Source organism: Zingiber officinale, chromosome 11A (genome assembly GCF_018446385.1).
Source record: "Zingiber officinale cultivar Zhangliang chromosome 11A, Zo_v1.1, whole genome shotgun sequence".
NCBI lineage: Eukaryota > Viridiplantae > Streptophyta > Magnoliopsida > Zingiberales > Zingiberaceae > Zingiber > Zingiber officinale.
The window spans coordinates 59,819,760-59,831,390 of record NC_056006.1 but is presented as its reverse complement, the minus strand read 5'-3'; the positions used below and the strand labels follow the sequence as shown (position 1 = coordinate 59,831,390).

General features: G+C 36.5%; 1 non-coding gene across 1 annotated transcript; it reads left to right on the top strand.

The window, feature by feature from the left end:
* The first annotated feature begins 8,430 nt into the window (after nt 1-8,430).
* Nucleotides 8,431-8,536, top strand: LOC122033063. The gene has a single exon (XR_006126327.1). It is a non-coding gene; the product is annotated as a small nucleolar RNA R71 (small nucleolar RNA).
* Nucleotides 8,537-11,631: the final 3,095 nt, after the last annotated feature.

The window sequence follows — 11,631 nt, the reverse complement described above, 5'->3', positions numbered from 1 at the left end:
ACTATTATCCTGCCTAAAATATGTATGACATGTGCATAATTAAATAGAAAACCAAACACACAGAGGTTAAAACCTAGCTCTGATACCAATTGTTGGTTGCTACTCGAAATACCATCCTAGTTCCCCTGTACAAAAATTTGTACAAGCATAGAACTATCCTAGCTACCTATATGTTCTACTAAAGTTAAATTTGGATTACAAACGATACTTAACATTATTAATCCAAATTTTCCCTTTAGAAGTTAAACTTGGATTGGGAACGAAACTTAACATTCTTACTCCAAGTTCAACCGATGTGATCTTCCTAAGTTAAACCATATTACAGAAGTTGATCAAATATCTATTTTTGGGATCAGCTTCTAGGTCAAACATGGTGAGGCACTAGGCCTTCTTGGGTATGGGATCATCCACCACTGCCTAGACAAAGCCTTTCAAAGAAATTGGATATTTAAACTTCTCACAGTAAACTAGGTTTAACTATAGAGAGCTCAATAGAAACATATTATCGAAACATGAAATCGAAAACATAAAATCAATAACAAAAACAATAACTTAAACCGATAAGAGTGTTTGGTTTTATAAGATCTATACAAAAAGGATGCACTAGTTATGATGAGGAAACTTATAACTAGTTATACCTTTCGTAGCTTATAGACCTCTTGATCTTCTATTGTATTCCTCTACTTCTCTTGGACGTCGTGTGGGTGACAATCTTCCAAGAGGAAATCCACCCAAGCCTTCTCTTTTAGCTTCAAAGTTTCGGCCACCAACAACCTCCAAAGGATGATGAGTTTCGGCCACCAACCAATCTCCAAGGGATGCTAGGAAACAATGCCTCTTTTCTCTACTCCTTCAAGCAAAATCCGGCCAACCACTAAGCTCCAAGAGATGATGCCACCGGCCACCAAAGAGGAAGAGAAGGAGAATAAGAAGGGTCGGCCATAAGGAATAAGAGAGGAAGAATAATAGATGTGTTGTGTGGTGAGGCACCTCTACCCTTTCTTTTATATTCCTTGGTCTTGGCAAATAAGAAAAGTTTTAAACATAATTAAAACTTCCTTATATTCCTTGCCAATGACTAAAAAGGAAAGTTTTTTAAACAAAAAAATTAAAACATCCTTTTCTTCTTGTCATGGCCGCCCACCCCCTTTAAATCCAAACAAGGAAAGTTTTAAACATGGAATTAAAACTTCCTTATTTTTTCCGGTAAGACATTTTAATTAAAACATTTCTTTCTTTAAATGCCTTCATGGTTGGTTATAAAAGAAAAATTTTATAAATTAAAAACTCTCTTTTAAAACATGTGGATGGTTACAAAAAAGGAAAGTTTTATCAAAAATTAGAATCTTTCTCTTAACTACAAGAAAGGAAAGATATCGAATATTTCTATTAATCCTTTGTAGAAAGATTTTAAAATCTTAAAACTCTCTTTTAAAACCATGGCTTCCACAAAAGGAAAGATTTCAAAATTTAAAACTCCCTTTTGATTTCAATGTGGCCGGCCACCCTTGCTTGAGCTCCAAGCTAGGGCCGACCACAACTTGGCTCCCTTCTTGGTTTGGTTTAGCCGGCCCTAGCTTGGGCTCCAAGCTAGGCTTGGCCGACCACCAAGAGGTGGGTAAGAAAGTTGATTTTGGTGGATATAAGACTTTATAAATAAAAGGTTACAATAGGGACCGAGAGGAGAAATTGATTTTGGTCTCCCAATGAGCTTGAGCTTCCCGTGTTCGCCCCGAACACCCAACTCAAGTTCATCAATAATATCCCATTCCACTAAAGAGTTATTATTGCACTACCCCACCAATCTCATATTACTATATGGGCTCCTTCTTATCATGAGTGTGTTAGTCTCCCTGTGTTTAAGATATTGAATGCCCATTAATTAAATGAGTTACTAGCAACTCACTTAATTAATATCTAGCTCCAAGAGTAGTGCCACTCAACCTTATCATCATGTCGGACTAACTCCACCTACACGATTTACATAACAATCCTTATGAGCTCCTCAAGGGGACATCATCAACCTAGATTCCTAGGACATAGTTTCATTCTATAATCAACAACACACCATATAAATAATATCATTTCTCAACTTATCGGGCCTATTGATTTAACGAGCTAAATCGCACCCTTTGATAAATTAAAGAAATAAATATTAAATATACATGCTTGTTATTATATCATGATTAAGAGTATACACTTTCATAATAACATAGATTTTATTATTTTATATAGTCAGTATAAAAAGATATTACCTCAAATGATTTTGCTCAATACACTCATAGTGTACTAGTGTAATTAATTAGTCAAGATAAACTAATACCTAATTACACTAATTACACTACAACCACTCCAATGGTTTGCCCCATTCCATCTTGGTCATGAGCAACTATTTATAATTTATAAGGAACTGATAACATGAACTTCTGTGTGTCTCCTCACACTATGTTATCTACAATATAAATTAAACGGACAACGACACTTCGCATAAATGTAGACATTTGACCATTATGATTCTTATTTCAAAACAAATGTTTATACAAAAGCTAGACTTTTAGTATACACTCTAACAATGCGCTCCTTTAGAGAAGACTCTACCTTGGTGGCCGGTTGCTTGGAGGAGAAGAAGAAGTTGAAGAAGAAGGAGGCCTCTTCACTTTGTATTCTTTGGTGGCTGAAATCTTGGAAAAGAAGGAGAAGGTCGAGTGTCTTCGTCTTGGTAGATTGTCGCCCACACGACGTCCAAGAAGAGGAGAGGAATACAGCAGAAGATCAAAAGGTCTTTAGCTACAAGGAAAGGTACAACTAGTTCTTTATTCCGCTGCGAACTAGTTTAGTTTTTCTTTGTATTGATCCTGAAATACCTACACAATAGGCTAGCAATTTTGTGTTTCGATTTTGTGCTTCGATTTTGTGTTTCGATCTTGTGCTTCGATCTTGTGCTTCGATTGAGGTCTCTTTAGTTAAACCTAGGGTTTACTATGAGGAGTTTAAATATTCAATTTCTTTGAAAGACTTTATCTAGGAAGTGGTGGATGATCCCATAACCAAGAAGGTCGAGTGCCTCGCCAATGACCTGGAAGCCAATCCTTGAAATAGATATTTAATCAACTTCTGAAATATGCTTTAACTTCTGAAGAACATATGAGTTGAACTTGGAGTAAAAATGTTAAGTTTCGTTTCAAATCCAAGTTTAACTTATGAAGAACACATTGTTTGAATTTGGAGTAAAAATGTTAAGTTTCGTTTCCAATCCAAGTTTAAGAACACATGGGTTACTAGAAAAAGTTCTGTGCTTGTACAAATTTTTAAATAGGGGAAATCGAACGGAATTCCGAGTAGCACCCAACAAGTGGCATTTGTAACACCCGTAAATTTCTTTTCCTCCAAAAAGAGCAAAAAGAAATAGAAGAATAGAAAAGAAATAAAAATATATATATAAATAACCCGAGCTGGGATTTGAACCCTAGACCCTTGTTTTAAGATTGGTTTAAGTAGCCATTAGGTAGTGGTAAAGCATCACATTGGAAATAGGAAACTATTCATTATATGTTGATTTTGTGTGAAGAGATGCTTCAACTTCCACTTAGTATAAAAGGGAAGAGAAGAGAAGAAAACCTAACCCTTCATTTTATCTTCTCCTCCCTAGCCGAAATTCCTATTCTCCTTTCTTTTGGTTTTCAGCCAAGAACCCTAGCTAGGGTTCCAAGGTTCCAAGTTTTAAAGCTTTTCAAGGGGAGAATCTTAGAGGAGGGTTTCTCCCAAGGAAGTAGTACGTGTGTGAGGGGCTATCCGGAGAGTAAGTGTACGGTTACGTCGTAAGTAAGAATAAAAGATATCATATCCACAGGGATTGGAATAACCACTAAAGATGTCTCAACACGAGTTAGCTAAACAACTAATTAATTGGTTTTCAAAAGCTAAATGTAACTATGAAAGGTAAACAAAGAAATGAAAGAATAAGAAACAAGAATAAGGGCAATGGTAAAGGTATGTTCTAGGAGTTTTGGTTTCTTTGTAATGTTATTCAATGTAATGGTCTACCAAATCTTATTCCTCAATTGCCCATCATTTATAGAAGGTTGCCAGTTCCCTCTTGCAATAGACAACCGGCCTAGGACTGAAATATATCTAAATGCGATCAATTAGGAATGAAACCTATGTTGTCCTTACACGGGCTTGCCTGTCACTTGCGTCCCTCGGATAATCAACATAAGAATTCATCACTTCTCAACCTCATTAAGATACAAAGATTAATGCATACAATCTATTCTACCCTCTTGAAATACCTAATTTCCCCTTCAAGATTACCCCTCAAACGTCCTTACACCGGCTTGTTCCTGTCACGAACGTCCCTCGAAAAATCAAATGAGCAACAATCTCTACAAGATCCATAAGATATTCAAACATTCAATCAAGCATGGTAATTAGGTCCTAATCACAACAATCTACACAAGATCAAATGGATACAAACAGGGCAAAATCATAGAAATAGGAATTAGGCAAATCCACAAGAGTTTTACATCAAATCTCCATTACAAATACTCCCTCCATCCTAGAACAAGAGATCTAATCCATAGAACAAGGAAAGAAATCCAAATATAAAGAGAATACAAGCATCTTGATCCCAAATCCGAGAAAGAAAGGGAAGAAAAGCTTATCTACGATGAAGAACCATCTTCAGATCCAATCCTCGTTCCCCCGGAGTCGATTCGGTGAAGATCCGCCCTTAGATCGCCGGAAATCCCTCCAAGAATGGTAAGGAACACCCCAAATCTTATTTCCCCCCCAAAAGGGAGAGAATCCCCTCTCAAAACATAAAGGAGGCTTTATATAGAGGTGAGGTTTGGACGCCACACCTTGAGACCTTGAGGCATGGCCGTGTGAGGTTCACAGGCCAAAGCCATTCCCTTCTCTGCCAATCTTACACGGCCATGTGTGGTACACGGCCGTGACATGCATCTTCCATGACCCCCCTTGCATGGCCATGTAGATCTACACGGCCTGGACTGCTTCTACCACTGGAAACCTGGCATGGATGTGTGGTGTACACGACCATAGCCCTCTTGCTCACTGGAAACCCTACACGGCCCGTGTGGTGTACACGACCAGGGCTTCCCTGGTCTCTGGAAATCTTACATGGCCGTGTGATGTACACGGCTTGGCTCCATTTGGCTTTAAATCTTGGCACGACCGTTTGAGGTTCACACGGCCATTGTAATTTCCTCCTCTACTGCAGCCACACGGCCAAGGATCTACACACGACTTGGGCAACCCCCCATGGCAGGGCCGTGTGAGGTTAAGGAATGATGCTTTCCTCTCTAGCTTCGCTTGTAGATTTGGCCTCAAACATGAATCCTTCACCAAATTCGACTCCTGTGTACAGAAAATGCACAAAAGAAGATCTCCAAACAAAAAGAGTAAATATGTAAAAAGGAAGCTGGAAGTACGAAAATACGTAGACAAAGCATGTGCAAAGTATATGAATGTGCATCCAAACATGCATAAAAGGTGTATATAATCTACGCACATCACACCCCCAGACTTAAACCTTTGCTTGTCCTTAAGCAAAATGCTTCAATCTAAACTCACATGTTTTACAATGCTCTCATATTCCTAATACACTCTCCTAATTCTATCGAAAAGTTTCATTAACAAGCATGATCATAGAAACAAGATAAGTATGACTCAAGCATAAGTCTCTTGTGCACAATGCAAGGTAACTCAAACCTCTTCAAGTTTCAATCTATGTCCTAGCCAAGTCATCATCAAATTTGAATTCCTAATGTTTCCGGTGATAGACAAGTAACCAGTGATAGACACTTACTTGCCAAACACTTGGTTCATATTTCTCAATCAACCCAAGGTCTCAAAGACATGCTCAATCTCAAGAGAAGCTAAGCAGTCATTTCCCCAGTTACCTAACTCGGTCTCAAAGGGGTGACTCGCTAGATTCCACTCACGATAACTATTTATTATATCTCTTATTCACTTTTTTCTATTTTTTTCACTTTTTTTTCATATGTATTTGCATTGTGCAAAACTTATTTACAAATGTACTTTTAGCACAAATGTTGGGATATCTTGATTTTTCCAAATGAGCTTACATGATTTGAGCCTTATCCAGTAACCAAAATAAAGTTTGAGAAATCACCATGGAAACCTAGTACTAAACAAACAAGATGAATCATGACTATTTCAATGATGTCAACCATTCAAGCTCAAGTATAGTGAAGTGAAGGTAAGATCCTTAAGGTCAAGCCAAAACTAAATCTCATCTCCATAAGATACTTAGCTTATGTCATGCTACCCAAGATAGAGAAAAGAGGTACACTAAACATACTACTAGCATCATTTACAACATCATGAATCTAGATAATGAACGTGCTAACTTTTTTACTAAAAGACAAGAAAGCATATAAGTGAAATTTGATGTTCTCAAGATGTATGCCATGAAAAATCAAAACAAAATGCAAGACATAAGCAAAAACAAAAACAACCAAAACAATTCAAATGCATCTAATGCATCCCCCCAGACTTAAACTTTTTATTGTCCCAATGAAAACTAAAAACAATGCGGAGGAGATAAAAAGTAAGAGAAGTTACCAAATGATGCATGCCAAATGCCCATGTCATTAACTTCTCCATCATGTAGTTATACTCCTCCTAATCTTTGAGTCCTATAAAAGAAGATTGACAACAAAAATTAAGTAGAGGATACATTATTATAAAGAATGAAATGAAAGTAGAAAGAACTAAAGACAAATGAAAACAAGGAAAATGAACTTGGGTTGCCTCCCAAGAAGTTCTTGTTTAAGGTCATTAGCTTGACCACCTCATAAGATTCATCTAAATCTCGCTCTTGGAGAGGTAAGATATTTCAACACCCTCCTACCAAGGGCTCTTATTATGGAGGAAACTTTTAATATAGGAATTACAAAATGAAGTATTGCTCTCTCCATCTTCGTCTTCTTTGAAGTTCTTTCAGGTGGTCGAAGACGGTTCAGTATGAGCTTCCAATTATTAGCCCAAGTGAAATCTGCACATGCAAAGAATATACAAATCTCCCACAAACATATTAGATAAGATAGAGCCATAACCATATTAAGATAAGCAGAATAAGAAATAAAAACTGAATCACATCCAACAAAGTCAATTATAGGTACCTCTATAAAATTTTCCAAAAGATCACAAGAAGTACTTACCTTGCTTTGCTGAGAGATACCTGATATTTCTAAACATGTGGATGTGACTTCCTCTGAATCAAATGATGGTTCTGGCTCTGGCTCAAGTGTTGACGATATCAAAGATAGTGATTCTTGAGACTCAACCATATCTACAAGAGTCCCTACACATTGGTCCACAACATGCTCAAATCTTGCAACCTCTAAGGGTTGTGTGGACAAAGGTGGTGATTCTTGAGATGCTACTTCCACAACACAATTCCCTACACATTCTTCCATATCATCATCATCAACACATACATCAAAAAATAAACCAACATCTATATCCTCAATAAGAGAATCAATAACAAGAGGATCAATAACTTTACTTGCAGTTTTAAGTTGATCTACCACATCACATTCATCATCTGAAAATTTAATGTCACTATAACACTCTATAAAATTTGGAGATAGATCTAAAAACTTATTTACCACTGCATTATCAATAAAATTCTCATCTAAAGAGTCTTCATCTTTATACACACTATGAAATCTGCACTCAACCTTACCAGTGTCACAGAATTTTTTAAAGTCATTGTTCTCATTGACCCCCACTAACCTTTGTGGAAAAGGAACCCTAAGTGAAGGTCTTGGGAAAGGTACTTCTAATTTCTCATATTCTCTTTATGCTTGTGGAGGAGGTTCAACTTGCTTATCTAGTGTTGGTATGATCAATCGTTGAGGAAAAGGTACTTGTGGCATTTGGGTACATCCTGGAATAATGGAACTGAGTTCATGTGGTCTTCTATTGTTCTTCTCCTAAATTCTAAACATGTCAATTTCCAGAAGTTCTTCATGATTCTTGCTACTTCTCAACTTAAGATCATTGTCATTTACACTAGATCTTTTCTGTGAAGGAGGAAGGTTTTCTTTGGACCATTTTGAAACTATGCTATTAATCTTTTCCCCCAAATGATTGAACTCCTCATTCTGTGACCTGTGAACTTTAACTTTCTTGGATGGTTGAGTTGCATTTTGTTTGACAGGCTCTCTTACATTTATGGTTTGCACTTCTTGAATTTTTGAGGGAGATTCCATCCAACTTTTGTTCAACCATTCATGGAGGTTCAATGCCACTTGATCAATTAACATATATGCTTCATCTACACTTTTGTCCATAAAAGAACCACCAGCTGATGAATCCAATAAACTCTTGTCTGAGAAAGAAATTTCCCCATAAAATATGTGCAGAATCAACCATTTTTCAAAACCATGATGAGGGCACTGTCTTTGAAGACTCTTGAATCTATCCCATGCTTCAAATAATGATTCTCCATATGCCTGAGCAAAATTTGTTATGCAATTTCTCATATACACTGTTCTGCTTAGAGGGAAAAAATGATTCAGAAATTGCTTCTCCAATTGCTCCCAACTTGTGATACTTTGAGGATGGAGAGAATATAACCAAGTCCTTGCTTTATCCTTGATACTAAAAGGAAATGTCATCAATCGAACTGCATCTGCTAACACTCCTTCACATTTCACCATATCACAAATCTCTAAAAATGTTTCAAGATGTAGATAAGGATTTTCTGATACTTCTCCTCCAAATTTATGACCTTGTATCATGAAAATTAACTCTGGGTCTAGTTGAAAACTTTCTACTTCAATTTGAGGTTGCACAATGGGAGATAAAAGTCTTGCAGAAAAGGGTGTAGAAAAATTTCTCATGGGCCTGCTTGACATGTTAGTGCTCGTGGATATTCAAGAAAAAATTATTGAAGAATCAAAGACAAGAAATAAAATGCAATATGAAAAGAAAGAAAGAAAATGCAGAATTTAAATTGCAAGAAAGTAAGTGCATAATGAAAACAAGAAAGAAAAGACAAAAGAAAAAAGAAAAATGTCTAGAATAATTCATATGCTAATAAACTAATGTGTTTATAAGTTCTTGTTATTCTTGAGGCCTTTATGACGTTTGATCTTCACATACACAAGAACAAGATTGCAAGATATGTTTACAAAAGAAAAAGAAGAAAGAAACTAAATCAAAAGGAAAACAAAGAAAAGTTAGACTAGAATGTTAGAAATAAAAAATGTAGAATTAGAATTGCAACAAAAAGAATTGACAAGAAGTAGAAAGTTATACAAGAAAAAATTATGAAAACAGAATTCTAAAGATTAGTTACAACTATGCTAATGAAAAGAAAAGAAAAAATCATGTTTATCATGTTTAGTCTAACTCAATTGATAATCTCTAATGTTATAGCGCAGTCCCCGGCAACGACGCCAAAAACTTGTTACGAACCGCAAGTGTACGGTTACGTCGTAAGTAATAATAAAAGATATTGTATCCACAAAAGACTTGAAGAGGGAATGGATCTACAAAAGCTATTAGATGTAAATGGATCTACAAAAGGATAAGAGGGATAGACGAGAAGGTAGAAACCTTTAAAGCAAGGCTTGTTGCGAAGGGGTATACTCAGAAAGAGGGAATTGATTATGAGAAAATCTTTTCACCAGTAGCTATGCTTAAGTCTATCCGGATACTCTTATCTATTGTTGCTCATATGGATTATGAGGTTTGGCAAATGGATGTCAAGACAACTTTCCTTAACGGAAGTCTTGAAGAAAACATCCATATGTAGCAACTAGAGGAGTTTATTGCAAAGGGCAAAGAGCATCTAGTATGTAAACTCAATCGGTCTATTTATGGACTAAAGTAAGCTTCAAAGTCTTGGAACATCCAATTTAATGAAGTAATCCAGTCGTATGGATTTATTTAGTGTCTAGATGAGTCTTGTGTAAAGAAGAAGTGTGATCAAAACGTGGTGGTATTTCTTGTACTATACGCAGATGACATTTTGTTAGTTGGAAAAAAATATCAAAGTATTGTTAGAAGTAAGGGTATGGTTGTCCAAGCAATTCGATATGAAGGACTTGGGAGAATGCACACATATTCTCGGGATCATGGTAATAAGGGATCGCAAGAAAAGAATGTTGTGCTTATCCCAAGCTTCATATATCAATATGATTCTAGCTCATTTTAGCATGCAAGACTCCAAGAAAGGTTTTCTACCTTTTAGGCATGAAGTATCTTTATTTAAAGAGATGTCTCCGAAGACATCAAAAGAGATAGAAGATATGAAGGCAGTTAGTTCCTTATGCTTCAGCTGTAGGAAGACTAATGTATGGTATGTTATGCACGAGACCGGATATCTGTTTTACCGTGGGCATGGTTAGAAGATATCAAAGTAATCCAAGATAGGGACATTGGACTACCGTAAAGCATAGAGATTATATGTTGGTTTACCAAGCAAGTGATTTGATGCCTGTGGGTTACACGAATTTTGACTTTCAATCAGATAGGGACAATAGTAAGTTGACCTCCGGGTTTTGTGTTTACTTTAGGAGGTAAATCCATAACAACGGAGGAGTGATAAGCATAGATGTTTTTCGGACTCCACCATGGAAGGTGAGTATGTGGCAGCCTCTGCGACAGCCAAAGAAGCTGTATGGCTCAGAAACTTCATGATGGATTTAGATGTGATTCCTGGTTTGCCAAAAAATTATTACAATGTATTGTTATAATAAGTGGTGCATAGCAAACTCGAAGGAACCACGAGCCCATAAGGCAAGTAAACATATAGAGCGCGAGTACCACCCAATATGAGACATCGTATAATGAGGAGAAGTTGTTGTCGCCTAGATTGCATCAGATGATAACCTGGGAGATCCTTTCACTAAGAACCTTAAGGCAAGAGCTTTTGATGGGCATGTTGAAGGGTCGGGAATCAGATGTATGGCAGGGTATATGGCAGCATAGTCTTTTAGTATAAGTGGGAGATTGTTAGAGTGTATACTAAAAGTCTAGCTTTTTGTATAAACATATAAGAATCACATTGGTCAAATGCTACATTTATGCTAAGTGTAGTTGTCCATTTAATTTATATTGTAGATAACATGGTGTGAGGAGACACACAGAAGATCATGTTATCAGATCCTTATAAATTATAAACAGTTGCTCACAACCAAGATGGAATGGGACAAACCATTGGAGTGGTTGTAGTGTAATTAGTTATTAGTTTATCTTGACTAATAAATTACACTAGTACACTATGAGTGTATTGAGCAGGATCAATTGAGGTAGTATCTTTGTATATTGACTATATAAAAGAATAATACCTCTGTTATTATGGAAGTGTGTACTCTTAATCATGATATAATAACAAGCACATATACTTAGTATTTATTTCTTTGATTTATCAAAGGGTGTGATTTAGCTCGTTAAATCAATAGGGTCGATAAGTTGGAAAATGATATTATTTATATGGTGTGTTGTTGATTATAGAATGAAACTGTGTCCTACTAATCTAGGTTGATGATGTCCCCTTGAGGACCTCATAAGGATTGTCATGTAAACCCTGCAGGTGGACTTAGTCCAACATGACGATAAGATTGAGTGGTA